General features: G+C 37.0%; 1 pseudogene across 1 annotated transcript in view; it reads right to left on the bottom strand.

The window, feature by feature from the left end:
* The window catches only part of LOC109946683, a 14,146-nt pseudogene continuing 3,386 nt past the window's right edge, over positions 5,656 to 16,415 (bottom strand). The window contains exons 2-3 of the transcript XR_002269770.1: positions 10,834 to 10,847; positions 5,656 to 7,954 (exon numbers count right to left, since the gene is read on the bottom strand). The product of XR_002269770.1 is annotated as an LRR receptor-like serine/threonine-protein kinase FLS2 (transcript). The remainder of the gene's footprint in view (positions 7,955 to 10,833; positions 10,848 to 16,415) is intronic.

Genomic DNA, 16,415 nt, shown 5'->3' with positions numbered 1-16,415 from the left:
GGCTCTCTCATATGGGTCAGTGGGCAGGAAGGGGTACTTATGTGGCCATGTTTCTTCTATGTATTCGACAATGATCATGGACTCACAGATTGGCCTCCCGCCATTAAAGAGCACCGGGATTTTCTTGTGAACTGGGTTGCAAAGGGAGTCATTCAAATAACAATGTGGCAGACATGGATAGATTTTTTTTTTTTTTTTATACCTTGTGGCAAACGCCTATAGAAGCTGTAATTAATAGCTAACTGTTAAAGTAATCTAGACTTCATTAATAGTCGGCTGGTAATTTTGAAATATTTGGCAGTTTGTTAGTAGTTGTGTGTTAAATTAATGGTGTGGTAGAAGTTAGTTGAATTAACTATGTTTGGTGTTAGTTGTGTTTTTAATGTGTTAGGTGGGTATTTTTAATGTGTTAGGTGGGTAGTGGCTATTATATAAAGCCACCCTTTTCTCTTCATTTGTATCAATCAAGGAAGGAACATTATCATATCTAAAATAGTGTCCCACTACTTTTCCCACTACTTTCTGCTTTTGATTATCACAAGAGAACAAGTTTCTTCTCTTACCCATTATTACTTCCACATAACCGTACCCACCACCAAAAATATCATTCTTTTATTCCATCAAAGTGGTATCAGAGCTGGAAACTCAGAATCATATGGCTTCAAACAACAACTTGTTACAGCCCCAGCTTCCAAAGTTTACAGGGAAGAATTATAGTCAATGGAGCATCCAAATGAAGGTGTTGTATGCTGCTCAAGATTTGTGGGAGGTGGTTGAAAATGGCTTTGTGGAGCCAAATGATCAAGCAGTCCTCACTCAACAACAACTCACAGAGCTGAAGGAGACACGTAAGAAGGATAAAAAGGCTTTATTCTTTATCTTTCAAGCAGTGGATGAAGCTATCTTTGAAAGAATCTCATCATGCACTACATCAAAACAGGCGTGGGACACTCTCTTTGCATCATACAAAGGAGAAGATAAAGTGAAGATGGCAAGACTGCAAACTCTAAGAGGTGAGTTTGATATGTTATGTATGAAGGAGTCAGAATCTGTTGAAGACTATTTCAATCGTGTCATTTCTCTAGTCAACCAACTGAGAATTAATGGAGAAAAAATTGAAGATCAGAGAGTTGCTGAAAAAATTCTTCGAAGTATGTCCCGAAAGTTTGAATATATTGTGGTGGCAATTGAAGAATCCAAAGATCTGTCTACTTTGTCTCTTGACAGTTTAATGGGTTCTCTTCAATCTCATGAGTTACGACTGAAGCAGTTTGACTCTGGCCCTGTTGAGCAAGCTTTTCAATCTCAAGTCTCATTCAGAGGAAGTTTTAGAAGAGGAGGAGGCGGCTTTGCTCGTGGACGAGGAAGAAATAATCAAGGACGTGGCTATGCAAATGACCAGAAAGAAACTAATGATGAAGGCTCTGCACGAGATTATGGTTATTCAAGAGGAAGAGGAGATTATGGTTATCCAAGAGGAAGACGAGATTATGGTTATTCAAGAGGAAGAGGAGATTATGGTTTTCCAAGAGGAAGAGGAGATTATGGTGGTTATTCAAGAGGAAGAGGAAGAGAACAAGGTTCCTCTCTTTCTAATATTCAGTGCTACAATTGCAAGCAATATGGGCACATCAAGTCAACATGCAAAAACAAAACAAATGGAGGAGCCGAATCAAGCTTTGTGCATGAAAAAGCTTCTGAAAGGGAAAATGATAATGTGGTTCTACTTGCATATGCCTCTGCCAGGGAAGGAAACGTGTGTGCAGTAAAATGGTATCTTGATAGCGGATGTAGTAATCACATGACAGGCAACAAAAGTACCTTTGTCAATTTCAAGCATACCAACAACCCAGAAGTAAGGATTGGTGATGGTGGAAAGCTAGTGGCCAAAGGATGTGGAGATATTCTTTTTCTGTCCAAGTCTGGAGAACAAAAAAGAATCTCTGATGTGTTATATGTTCCAGATTTAAATTACAATCTCCTTAGTGTGGGGCAACTTCTTCGTAAAGGCCATAATATTCATTTCAGGGAAGACCAGTGTGTAATTAGAGACAAGTACAACTCTCTAATTACAAAGGTGCAGATGTCAGGAGACAATATGTTTTCTCTGAACATAAAGTATGAATCTTTTGCTTGCTTAAGTGCACTTATCAAGGATTCCTCATGGTTGTGGCATCTACGTTATGGGCTTTTGAGTTTCAATACACTATCATTGATGGGGAAACAACATATCGTACGAGGCCTACCAACGATACAGCATCAAACACAAGTTTGTGAAGCATGTGTGCTGGGAAAACATCAGAGAAATTCGTTTCTTACAGGAAATTCTTGGAGAGCATCCCATCCTCTTGAGCTGGTGCACTCAGATGTATGCGGGCCCATGAACACAACATCAACAGGAGGTAACCACTACTTTCTTACATTCATTGATGATTATAGCAGAAAGACATGGGTCTATTTTCTCAAATATAAATCAGAGGTGTTTGATTACTTTAAAGTTTTCAAAGCTTTGGCTGAGAAGCAAAGTGGATTTGCATTGAAAACCTTGCGGTCTGATCAAGGTGGAGAATTCTCATCCAATGTGTTCCAAAATTTTCTAAAAGAAAATGGGATTAAGCATCAGTTCACAGCTCGGTACACCCCACAGCAAAATGGTGTGGCCGAGAGAAAAAATAGGACCATTATGGAATTGGCAAGAAGCATGTTGAAGGCAAAAGCAATGCCTAATCGTTTTTGGGCAGAAGCAGTGGCATGTGCTGTATATCTCTTGAACCGTGCATCGTCCAATAGTGTGGAAGGCAAGACTTCTCAAGAAGCTTGGAGTGGCCTCAAGCCATGTATTAGTCACTTAAGGATATTTGGCAGCATTGCTTATTCTCATATTCCTGATGAAACAAGGAGAAAATTGGATGACAAATCAGAAAAGTGCATTCTTGTTGGGTATAGTGAAAAGGCCAAGGCATATAAGTTGTTTAATCCATTGACTAACAAGATTATTGTTAGTCGTGATGTCAAGTTCAATGAAGAAGAAGCATGGAATTGGAGTGAAGCTGAAAATCAAAGTCCAATACTGTTGGACATTGGCCTTGAAAATCCAGATTTAACTCCACCAACAACTCCATCATCACAGGAATCTTCATCACAAGGGTCATCATCAACTTCTTCTAGCGATAGCAGTGAGGAAGAAGAAATTTGCAGAGGACAAAGGAGATCAACAAGAGCTCATCAACCATCCACAAGGTACCCATCTAGTGATTATGTTTTGATCACTAATGGTGGCACAAATTTTGCTCTATTTGTAGATGCAGACCCAATTATGTTTGAAGAGGCTTCAAAGGATGAAAAATGGGTGAAGGCTATGGATCAAGAAATTGATTCCATTAAGAAAAATGACACATGGGAGCTGGTTGATCTTCCTCAAGGAAAGAAGCCTATAGGAGTAAAATGGGTGTATAAGACCAAGCTGAATGCTCAAGGAGAAGTTGAGAAATACAAAGCTCGCTTGGTAGCTAAAGGCTACAAGCAAAATTATGGAATTGATTACAATGAAGTTTTTGCTCCAGTTGCACGCTTTGACACCATCCGAATGGTGTTAGCTCTTGCTGCCCAAAATTGTTGGAAAGTCTTTCAAATGGACGTTAAATCAGCATTCTTGCAAGGTTTTTTGGAAGAAGAAGTGTATGTTGCTCAACCTCCAGGTTATGTGCAGGGAAATGAAGAAACAAAAGTGTGTAGATTGAAGAAGGCTTTATATGGTTTGAAACAAGCTCCAAGAGCTTGGTACAGTCGGATTGATGCATTCTTCCAAGAGTATGGGTTTCACAAATGCCCATATGAGCATACTCTTTACACCAAGAAGAACTCTCAAGGTGAGATTTTGATTGTCTGCTTATATGTGGATGACTTAATATTTACTGGAAGTAATGCTCAAATGTGTGATAATTTCAAGATGATTATGTCACAAAGATTTGAAATGACAGACCTTGGTTTGCTTCATTTCTTTCTTGGAATTGAAATCAAACAAAATGAGAATGGTATCTATATTTCTCAAAAGAAATACGCAAAGGAATTGTTGAAAAGGTTCAGGTTGGAAAATGCAAAGTCAATTGCTACTCCAATGGAGGTTGGTGTTAAGATAGGTAAGAATGATGGAAGCACAATGGTAAATCAAACTTTGTTTCGAAGTCTAGTGGGTGGCCTCTTGTATTTAACTACAACAAGGCCAGATCTTACATATGCAGTAAGCTTCCTCAGCCGTTTCATGGAGTCACCAAAAGATGTTCATTGGGAGCTTGGAAAGAGAATCCTAAGATATGTGGTTGGAACTATCAATTATGGTTTGCATTATTATCCTGTTCAGAATCTAAATTTGACTGGCTACAGTGACAGTGACTTGGGTGGAGATGTTGATACTTGCAAAAGCACATCTGGTTTTGTCTTTAGCATTGGCTCAAGTGCGACTTCATGGTCCTCCAAAAAGCAATCTATAGTGGCACTTTCAACTACAGAATCTGAGTATATTGCTCTTGCATCAGCAGGTTGTCAAGCTAGGTGGCTGAAAAGCATTTTAGAAGAGATGGGTCAAGTTCAAGAAGGACCTACAAAGCTGTTCTGCGACAACAAATCAGTTATTTGTCTTTCCAAAAATCCAATGTTTCACAGCAAGAGTAAGCATATCAAGATCAAGTTTCATTTCATCAGAGAGCTAATCAAAGATAAAGAAGTTGAGGTTATGTATTGCAAGTCCCAAGATCAACTGGCAGATTTGTTCACCAAACCGTTGAAGAAGGAGCTGCTCATCAAGATGAGAAAATTAATTGGCGTAAATGAAGTCTAGCTTAAGGGGGGATGTTAAAGTAATCTAGACTTCATTAATAGTCGGCTGGTAACTTTGAAATATTTGGCAGTTTGTTAGTAATTGTGTGTTAAATTAATGGTGTGGTAGAAGTTAGTTGAATTAACTATGTTTGGTGTTAGTTGTGTTTTTAATGTGTTAGGTGGGTATTTTTAATGTGTTAGGTGGGTAGTGGCTATTATATAAAGCCACCCTTTTCTCTTCATTTGTATCAATCAAGGAAGGAACATTATCATATCTAAAATAGTGTCCCACTACTTTTCCCACTACTTTCTGCTTTTGATCATCACAAGAGAACAAGTTTCTTCTCTTACCCATTACTACTTCCACATAACCGTACCCACCACCAAAAATATCATTCTTTTATTCCATCACTAACTGTAATTGTATTTATGTGTGAGGAGGCGTTCGTGAACTCAGTAAACCAACCCTTTGAAACACATGCAGTGATTTGGCTGTGTTCATCTAATGTCTTCCTCCTCCTGGATTTTGATTCTTACTAATTCAAGATATATAATATTCTCATCCGTCATGAGCTGTTATCTTCTTTCCTAAGAAAAACATATAAACAAGCCTCTAATCGTATTGATTGGGATTTTTTATCCCTCTGCATTCTTTTGTCTTTCATCCCATTCAAACTCAGTAGACTCGTATTTTTGAAGCATCTCTTTTTTGCGTGGAAGAAACCTCGGCGGTACGAGGGATAACTTTATTGATTAACAATTGAAAAAAGAAGGGGGTACTTAAAGCCTGACCCCGATCACAAGCATCATCGATATCCAAGAAAAGTACATCCTATCTAAAGCATCTCTTAAACTTTTGGAAACGATAACATCTAAAAGAACAAACCAAGGTCAATCTACCAGCAGAAATAGTTAAAAATGTTCAACAATTACCCCATAAAAGCTTCTTCACAATGCTATTTAGGAACCGAGAAAAGACAATGCTCCATGGCAAGTTCAACAACAACGAGCCAAGAACACTCCAAAAACCGAACAGAAATCCTAGTCCCAAGCTCAGAAAGAACCAACTGTCTTCAAGCAAATAACTTCCTCCGTGTTTCTGATCGGCTACCGGTGGTACTGTCCCATTGGTATTACTGCAGTTCACTTCAAGTGGAGGGCCACAAAGTTTATTACCAATAAAACTGGATTGATCCAAACTCTGAAGTTGAGTGCTTTCCGGAATCTCGCCTGTCAAATTATTGTAGGACAAGTTCAAGGCACTGAGAAATGTCAAACTTGACATACTTGGAGCAATTTGACCACAAAGTTGATTCATGGACAAATCAAGAGATTCTAACCTTCTCATATCACCAATCTTGGGAGGGATTCTTCCACTCAAAAGATTATAAGACAAATTCACCGACTGCAAGTAGATGAGGCTGGTAAGTTCTTCAGGGATTTCTCCAGAGATAATGTTCTCTGAAAGGTCCAAACTAATTGCCAAGCTAAGAAGAATGTTTCCATATTTCACTTCTCTGCCTTTTGTCACCACGTTTGCATTCTCTATTCGGCCCACAATATAAAATGGATGATTAAAGTATAAACGGGTGGTCATTGCTGTAAAATTGTACAAACACCTTGGCATTCTTCCTGAGAGATTGTTATGTGCGAGGTCCAAGATTTGGAGATTTGCAAGACTGCATAGTTTGTACGGAATGTGGCCATGAAGCTTATTTGAACGAAGGCTAAGAACCGCCAAATTTGAAAGGCTTTTTCCAATCCACATTGGTATCTTTCCTAGAAACTTATTGTAACTAAGGTCAAGAATAGTCAAATCTGTACATTTCTTTAGATATGGAGGCAACTCCCCATGCAAGTGATTATTGCGCAAGTGCAAGTATTGGAGGAAGAGTAAGTAGCCCAAAGACCTTGGAATATTCCCAATTAAATTGTTGCTTTCTAAATTTACAACTACCAAGGTTGCCCAGTTTCTGAAACAGTCAGGAATTTTTCCAGATAGAAGATTGTTCCAGATGAAGAATTTCAAATGCCTTTGGTTCGCTATTATTATTACAGAAAAAGTGAAAGAGCGTTCCAGAAAACGATGAGTTGGAAAGATCTAGTATTTCTACTGTTGATGAAACAAGAGGTAATGAACCATTGAACTGGTTAGAACCTAGGAAAATTTCCTGATTCCGCGAACTGGGAAATATAGGTGGAACCTCACCATACAATTTATTTTGAGAGAGATCAATATTGCCTAATTGGGAAGAAAAGTTCCAAAACCAAGTAGGAATGGTACCTGAAATTCTTGTGTTGGGCATGCTAAGAATCTCCAACTGTGTTTGACTCTGAAGCCACATGGGCAATTCCGATAGCTCCAGATGCCAAGAATTTAAAACCAAAATAAAAAGTTGAAATGGAGGAAGCCAGTGTGGAGTAGTTTCAATAGTCAATGAATTTCCACTTGCTTCAAATTGCACCAATCTTGTCAGATTAGTGAAATGTTGTTGAGAGACAACACCTGTTAAATTATTATCACCAATTATCAAAACTTCTAGGATGACAGATTGCCAAAGGACGGTGGAAGGGGACCTGATATTGAGTTATTAGCAAGATCAAGGACGCGCAACTTTTCAAAATTATCAAGCTTATCTGTTAATTGGCCAGAAAGATTGTTCCCAAACAGACTCAATGACTCTATTTGACCTGAACTACACCTAGAAAAACTTACAAAAATTTCTGACACGCTTCCATTGAGATTGTTCCTCGACATATCAAGAGTAGTCAACTTACAAAGATTTCCCAAGGAGTTTGGGATATTCCCTTCAACTTGATTAGAATTTAAGTCAAGATTGACAATGGATGTGAGGTTTCCAAGGGAAGACGAGATCTCACCATGAAAAAAATTGTAGGAAAAAATTAGGGACTGAAGATGGCTAAGCCTGTACAACCATTTAGGTATAGAAGAACTGATAGAGTTGTCCTGGATATTAAGGAATTTAAGATTAGTCATGTTGGCAATACCACCAGGTATGTGATAAAGTCCACAATCAGACATATCCAAGTACTCTACCAAAGACGGGAGTGTGTTTGTCACCGGCAACCAATCAGATGCTTTGCTAAGATTTGCACCACTCATGTCCAAGTGTCACTACTACAAAAAGTGAAAAAGACGACCAGAAAACAACGACGGTCTCAGTGAAAACCGTCGTGGTTTTTAAAACGACGACGGTTCTAAAAACACCGTCGTTTAATACCACCTTAGACAACTAACAAGGGAGATTCAAATGGCTGTTCAAAAACAACGACGTACTTAATTAAACAACCGACGTCTATTTGAAACAGATTTCCGCAGTGTAAAATCAAAGCGAACAAAGAACGGCAGAAGTTATGAATCGACCGACGTAGAAAGTAAAGACGACGATTTCAATAAAAGCCGCCGTTTTTACTTATAAAATAACACGACGAGGTTTTCGTATAAGACGCTGTCTAATTACAAACAAATCCACGGCTGTAAAATACAAAATATCGCCGTATTAAATTAATTTACAACGACGACAAATATAAATATATCGACGTCATTATTGTATAGTTCTACGACGTTCTCTTTAAATCGTACTATAAAATCTAACGTCGTATTTATGCATTTTATACGTCGTACCTTTAATTTAAACCGTCGTCTTAATAAGAATTTTTGTTAACAATTTTTTTCTTTGATTTTCTTATCCTACGTCGGTAGATATACTTAATGACAAGAATTGAAATACCCACGACGGTTTATATAAAAAACCGCCGACATAATCAGATTTTTCTGAGATCCCAAGGGTTACGAAATCTTACCAGATGGAACTCTGTTCCACATCATAATCTTAACAGATGACACAGATTTGAAATCAGAGAGACAATTTTTTGGAAGTTGATGATGTGTGTGCGTTTGTTTATCTAAAAATATTATACCTAACGTCGTTGCAAATTTGCAATCAGAGAAACAATTTCCAACGACGGTTATATTATACCTAACGACGTTTAAAACAAAAATCAACGTCCCTAAACAAATATATTACGTCGTCTTAGTCTTACTTAAGACGACGAAAAACGACGACAGTAATACAAAAACAGTCGTTGTTTTTATATTCTTATTTTATTTAAATTCCAGAACATTAATTTCCTTCATTTTAAATTTCCTCCGGAAAAAAAACTCTATTTATAACGCACTGTAATTGAAAAATAAACTGAAAGTTCAAGGGAAAAAAAATTATATTCATAATTTAAAAATTAAAATCCACGTCGGTTATATTAAATATAACGACGTTAAATGAAATGAGTCCACGTCGAACTAAAAATATTGCGTCGTGTTAGTTAAAAACGACGTAGTTAAATGTCACCGCCGTATTTTTTTTTTGAAATGGTTTTATATGTAAGCAACTTTTCGACTTACACATGCACTGTTTCCAAACCCGATTAAAAATCTCAATCTCCCAGAGAAACCTTTTCGTCTTTTTTCCTTGTCAGAGCATTGTCAGAGTTTCTCATCGTCTTCCTCTCGTCTTCTTCGTCGTCTCTGAATTTAAACATCGATCATCTTCCTCTTGCTTTCATTGCACGCAAAAGGTAAGCTTTCATTTTCACTATTTTGGTTACTGTTTTGCATGCTCATACGTTTTTTGTTTGAAAAATCTTTTTACCTTTTTTCTGGCCAAAATCATTTTACTTCTTTCCAAGTTTGATAAAATATACAGACAAAGAGGGAAAGTTTCCAACTTTGAAGACAACTACCTCAACTAAATAAGACGACGGTAGACCACGACGGTTCGTCAGTTGTTCTAGCGTCGTCTGAAAATTGACAAAGTTGTTTTTAATATAATAGTCTTTTTTTATATGCTTGTTTAATTGCAGGTTTGATTTCTCTGAACAATGGTTTTTGTTTTTCCCTTATTTGATAAAATATAAAGAAAAAGAAACTAGGGTTGGTATCTAATATAGACGAAAAATATCTTATTGTTTTACGTCGTGTGAATGTTAATACCACGACGGTGTATTACTATTGACGTCGTATGAACATAAATACCACGACGTTATATAAATAATAGTTTTACCACGACGGTGTATTACTATTGACGTCGTGTGAACATATTTACCACGACGTTATATAAATAATGGTTTTAAACATTTATTACGTCTGAGATTATTTCATTGCGTCGTCTAAAATCATATCATACGTCGTATTTTTTTAATACCGTCGTTTGTGTTCTTAATGTTTTCCTGAAATATTTTCACTTGCAGTTTTGTCTGTTAAAATGGTTTCTCATCAACAAACTAAGGATTCTGGCTCCAAGAAGCTTGGAGTGGTAGGTCCCCAAGACAAGTCTTCGAAGGAGATGAAGTCTTCGAAGAAGATGAAGTTTGCTTCATCATCTGCTGAGACAGAACCAACCAGCCAGACAACAATCTCTGATGATTCAAAGACTGGTCGAGGTATGAGCACAATGCCTCGTGTTGTGAAGAGAAAGCTTCAGAAACTGAGGCCAATTGTTGAGTACAATAAAAGGGGGAAAGGTGTTGGCCAAGCACATATTGAGATGCAGTCGTATATTGGTGTCTTGGCACGCTCCAGGATCCCACTTGTGGACAAGAAATGGTCCCAAATCCCAAAGGAATAAAGGAGCAGATTTGGGAAGCAGTTGACATGGCTTTTGTCGTAGGCCAAGGGGGCAAGACCTCTGTTTTATCTTCTGCTGCCAAAAAATGGAAGGATTTCAAGTCTACACTAACGAGGCATTATATCCTTCCATACACCAATGACAGGGAGAAATTAAGCCAACCCCCTGAAACATATAAATTCATAGAGAAAGCACAATGGGATGCCTTTGTAGCTTCAAGGCTATCCAAAGATTTTCAGTCTGTGCATTCTCAACATTCACAGATTAGGGAGAAACTCGAGTACAATCATCGATTGTCTCGAAAAGGATATGCTGGATTGGAGGATCAATTGGAGGAAACCATGCCTGGGGTAGAAATTGATCGATCTACCTTATGGAAGAGAGCTAGACAGGACAAACATGGTAACATCCCTGATCCAAAGGTGGCAGAGAAGGCAAAATTAATTGTAAGCCTACTCACTCTGTTTTAAATTTTTATTAAACTGTGAATTATTCTTATTACGTCGTATGTTATATTTTTCGTCGTGTGAATGATATTACCACGTCGAAACGTTTTTAAAAACGTCGTTAACGGTCTAAATAGGAATCACTACTCTGTTTTCTGTTATTATAGCATACGACGTCGGTGGTTCATTCTCGCGTCGTGTGAATGATATTACCACGTCGAAACTTTTGTAAAAACGTCGTTAACGGTCTAAATAGGAATCACTACTCTGTTTTCTTTAATTATAGCATAAGACGTCGGTTGTTTATTCATTTCGTCGTTTTAAATAAATAACCATGTCGGTATAACTACCGTCGTGATAAGTTATAATAACGTCGTTTTATATGTTATTGCGTCGTGTGAAATTATATAATACGTCGTTTGTACATAAATAACCGTCGTGTGTTTTTTTGTTTATCTTTGTTTTAGGATGAATTGCAGAAACAAGTCTCGGAAGGCAAAGTCAGAGTAGATGGCAGCAATGATGTGCTGACCATGGCTTTGGGCCCCGAGCATCCAGGCAGGGTGAGGGGAGTTGGTGCTGGTGTTTCCCCAAGGCAATATTTCAATTTGCCCAAACCACAGAGGGTGAGCTTTGACGACCGTTTGAAGGAGAGTTTAAGAGTTCTCCTTCAAGAAGAGACTAAAAAGATGGAGGCTAAGGCAAGGGAAGAGGCCTTAAGGATGGAGGCTAGGACAAAACAATTGGTAGAGGCTGAGAGGGAGCATTTCCTCAGTCAGCTTTCCCAATTAATTCCCAATTTTGATCCAAGCATGCTTAAACCAAGAATTAGCCAAAGCCCCAAAAATCCAATGTCTGACAAAGCTAGCTGCTCTGGAGGTGATGTGAGATCCCTACATTTGGAGGATGATACTGCCAAAATGGGGAAACATCAGCCAGATGAAGAGAAGGAAGAAGAAAAGGAGAAAGAAGATGAAGAAAAGCATGACGACAAGGTATGTTCACATAACTTTGCCTTTTTTATTTGTTTTTCAAAATTTCAGACGTCGATATTTTTATTTAATCCGTCGTTTGTTTAAAACTTAGACGGCGGAATTTTTTTAAGACGTAATAAAATATTTAAACGACGGTTTTTTCACCGTCGTTTAAATGGTTTCAAACGACTCTTTATTCATAAAACCGTCGTCTTTATTAAATTACCACGACAATTTTTTCACCGTCGTTTAAATACTTTTAAAACGACGTTTTATTCCTTAAACCGTCGTCTTTATTGAATTACCACGTCATTTTTTTTATTTCTTTAAACAGGTTATTGAAGTTGGTGCTTATTCAAAAATGGAGGCGCCATCTTCTTTAAAAACCCTTTGTCGTTTTGTGGAAACGACACTCCTGCCTGAGGATAAGACAGTCCAATTTACAATTGATAAGGAGGTGTTTGGTGGTGAGCGCGATACCTTCCTCCTGCCTGAAGATATTACACAATTTGCAGGCATGGAAGAAATTGGAGCTACTGTATTGGCTGTATATATGAGGTTTGTACTTCTAAAATAATAACTCGTTGGTTTATATATTGCGTCGTCTTAACTAACTAACCACGTCGTCTTAACTAACAACCGTCGTGATAAATATATTATAACGTCCTCATCTATTTCAGTACGTCGTTTGAAATATTATAATACGTCGTTGTTTTATACATAACCGTCGTGTTTTGTGTGCTGACTTGTTTATATTATTTTATTTGTTTAGGTACTTACACGATGTTTTGAAAAAAGCCAATATGTGCAGTATGGTTGGCTTTATCGACCCTGCTACAGTTAGTGCCAACTCTGGCACAATAACTGAAAGATCACGACTCGTAGCAGCTCGACTTCAGAAGACAGACGGTGAACAGATTTTCATGATGCCTTACAATCCAGGGTTAGTCTCCATAGGATTTTGTTTTTAAGATTTTCAATAAATGACAGCTTATAAACTAACCACGTCGGTGTTTTATTTTATTTAGTCGTTTGAAACTACTAACCACGTCGGTATTTATTTATCGTCGTGATAAATATATAATGTCGTCGTTAGCTACTTTACTTCGTCGTGTGAAATACTATAATACGTCGTTTTTGTAAATAACCGTCGTTTTTATATTAATTTTGTGCAGCCGTCATTGGATTTTGCTGATTGTAAGAGCAAAGAGAGAAACCGTCTATTTTCTGGATCCTCTGCCAGGAAATCGTGTGGTCGATGAAGAGGCCAAAAACATCGTGAACAGTGCTTTAAAAATATATAATACCCACATAGCCCGAGCAGGACGTAAAAATGTAATTTGGAAAACTCTCTCAGGCACACCAAAGCAACCCAGCAATGTCGAATGCGGGTATTATGTAATGCGCTTCATGAGGGACATCATCATGGATCCTTCCTTGGGGTTTGAGAATAAGGTAAGAAGAAATTACCTTCATACATTTCACGTCGTTTTTTGTATTATCAACGACGGTCGTGTAAAATTAACGTCGTTGAATGGATATACTACGTCGGTTATGAAAAATATCGTCGTCTGTGATTGAATTTCTTTTTATTTATAAACCCTAATAGTCATTGTTTATGCAGTATGCCAAGGGAAACCAGGAAGCTTCATACCCCCAAGAAGCCATTGATGAAGTCCGGAATGAATGGGCAGAGTTTGTTTTCCAAATTATTAAACAGGGCAATTATTGAACACTTGATATTTATGTATAATGTACCAATTTTCTCTATAATATGTAATGTAAAAATTTGTTGAGGTTTTCTTAAATTAAAAAAAAAACAAACATACAAATTGCTTAACCGACGTGTAATACTTTTCCAACGACCTAATAAAGTCAATAACCGTCGTATTTTGTTGTTGCGTGTTTTAAACAAATACGACGTAAAAAAATAGTTAGACGACGTTCTTTGAACAATTGAGTCGTTAATGGTTTACAATATCTTCAATTTCTTAAGGGTTCAGGGTATAATCGACGACGTTTATGTAACGACTGCGGTTAAGTCGTAAAATATATATTTTACGTCGTATAGTTAAATAGCCGCCATGGTTTCTCATTTTAACGACGTCATTTTAACGACTTAGTAGTCTATTACAATTTACAACGTCTACAATTTATTTAACACCGACGTGGTTTGTTGTATGGTAAGAATATTTTATTATTTTTATATCAAAATATTCAAAATAAATATAAAATAAATCAGAAAATTGAAAAGTCAACTCCTATGAAGTCATTGATATATTTTCTTCCACATAAACCTTGAAAAAATTCATTTTGAATAACAAAAATTTAAAATGACCATCCAAAACAAAATTGTTTTGATGAGTCATAAAATCACTTCTAGTTTTATGGTTTAGGGTTTAGAGTCTAGGGTTTAGAGATTAGGGTTGTTATTTATTGGGGTTTATTTTTAAAGTATAATTTTTGGGTAGTCTAGGGTATATGTTAGGCTTTAAAACCATAAAACCTTTTATAAACTTAATTTTTTAAATTGTATAATTTAATTTTATGGGTTTAGGGTATTAATTTTTAACGACGGTGGTTGGGTCGTGGAATACATATTTTACGTCGTACAGTAAAACATACGACATGGTTTACGCTTTAAACGACGTTATTTTAATATGTAAGTCGGTTTATATAATTTACAACGTCTTTAATTTCTTAACACCGACGTGGTTTTTCAGTCGTCGTTATATAAAAAATTCAAAATAAATTTAAAATTAATCCGAAAAATGAACGGCCTTACGTTCTTAATCCGAAAAATGAAGTTTCCGTCGTGGAATATTAAATTTACGTCGGTACTTGTAGAACTTTCGCCTTGGTTTTTCTTTCGACGTTTTATAACGCGCGCGCTCTAAAAATTTTCGCGCGACCTAAATTTTTTTAGATTTGGCTCTTAGTCTTATACTTTGATCCCTGAAACCTAAAATTTCAGATTTCACGCGACATAACATTTCGCTCTCTCACTTCTGCTCTAATTAAAAGTTGCACTCTCCAGGCTCGTCGAATCTGTGAGCTCGTCCAACCTGTAAGTACAAACCCTATCTTCCCCTTGTAAATTCATTGAATGATATTAGGTTGTTTTGTTAAAGGGTTTTAGGTATATGCTTTGCGATCTGTTAATAATGTGCTTATAGGTATGGGTTCATGGATTTTCTGTTTAATGGGTTCATGACAAGATCAAATAAAGGTGTACTTTTGCTGGAAATCAACACAAAAAGACACATCACCAACTTCCAAATGATTTCCAGCAAAAGGACACCTTTATTTGATCTTGTCATTTTCCGCTCTGGAGAAGGTGCAAAGTGCACCAATGCTTATAGGTATGGGTTCATGGATTTTCTGTTTAATGGGTTCATGGATTACATTATCTGTTATGTTGAATTGGGAATGGATTTAATTTTGTCGTATCTTTTAATCACCCTATGTTATGTTGAATTGGGAATGGATTTATTGTTTTCATGCTTGGTTTCATGTATATGTTGGTTTCTTGCTTGGTTTCATATATATGTTGTGTTCTTAATGGGTTTTGTGTTCTTGAAAATAAACTGAGACACGACGAATTTTAAGGCGTACGACGACGATTACACGACGGTGTTTTTAAACTACCGTCGTTGTATTACTTATACACGACGGTTTTTTCATAAACCGTCGTTTGTATTACGTATAATAGACGACGTCTGTTGAAAATCCGTCGTCTATATATGCCAAATACGTCTGTTTTTGATTAAAACCCGTCGTCTCTGTTGTTTATTACTTGCGATTAGATCATTGTATAATCTGCTATAGTGATGGTCATTGCCTGTATTTTCACTTTATTATAGATAATAGGTTATAGTGTCGGAGATGGATAAGTCATGGATGCACTCGGATAGAAGATCGAAGGCATATGAGTTTGGGGTGGAAGCATTTTTGAACTTTGCTGTAGAAAATCTTCTAACTACAACACATATCCGTTGTCCATGTGTTAAATGTGTTAATTTGAAGTTGTTTGGGGTTGGAATTATAAGGGATCACTTATACTTTAATGGAATTGACCAAAGCTATAAGAATTGGACATTTCACGGAGAACCTTGGGAAGCAACTACTAATGCTAGCAGAAATGTTGAAGAAGATGATGGCCATAGTAGGTACAGTTTTGTGTCTGAAGAAATTGATATGGATGATAATGATTTTGGTGATTTTGGTTCGGATCCGTATGAGTTTGCCAATGTGATTGGGGATGGAGATCAACCAGTGTACCCTGGTTGTAGAAAGTACACGAAGTTATCGGCATTAGTGAAGTTGTATAATTTGAAGGCAAAACATGGGATGAGTGATGTCTGTTTTACAGAATTATTGATACTTCAAGGCGATTTGCTTCCAGAAGGAAATACAATACCAACCTCCATGTATGAGGCTAAAAAGACTTTGTGTGCATTGGGGCTGAGTTATGAGAAAATGCACGCATGCCCCAATGATTGCATCTTGTATAGGAAGGAGTATGAGGATCA

This window comes from Prunus persica, chromosome G1 (genome assembly GCF_000346465.2).
Source record: "Prunus persica cultivar Lovell chromosome G1, Prunus_persica_NCBIv2, whole genome shotgun sequence".
NCBI classification, from domain to species: domain Eukaryota; kingdom Viridiplantae; phylum Streptophyta; class Magnoliopsida; order Rosales; family Rosaceae; genus Prunus; species Prunus persica.
This window is presented reverse-complemented; position numbering and strand designations above follow the sequence as displayed.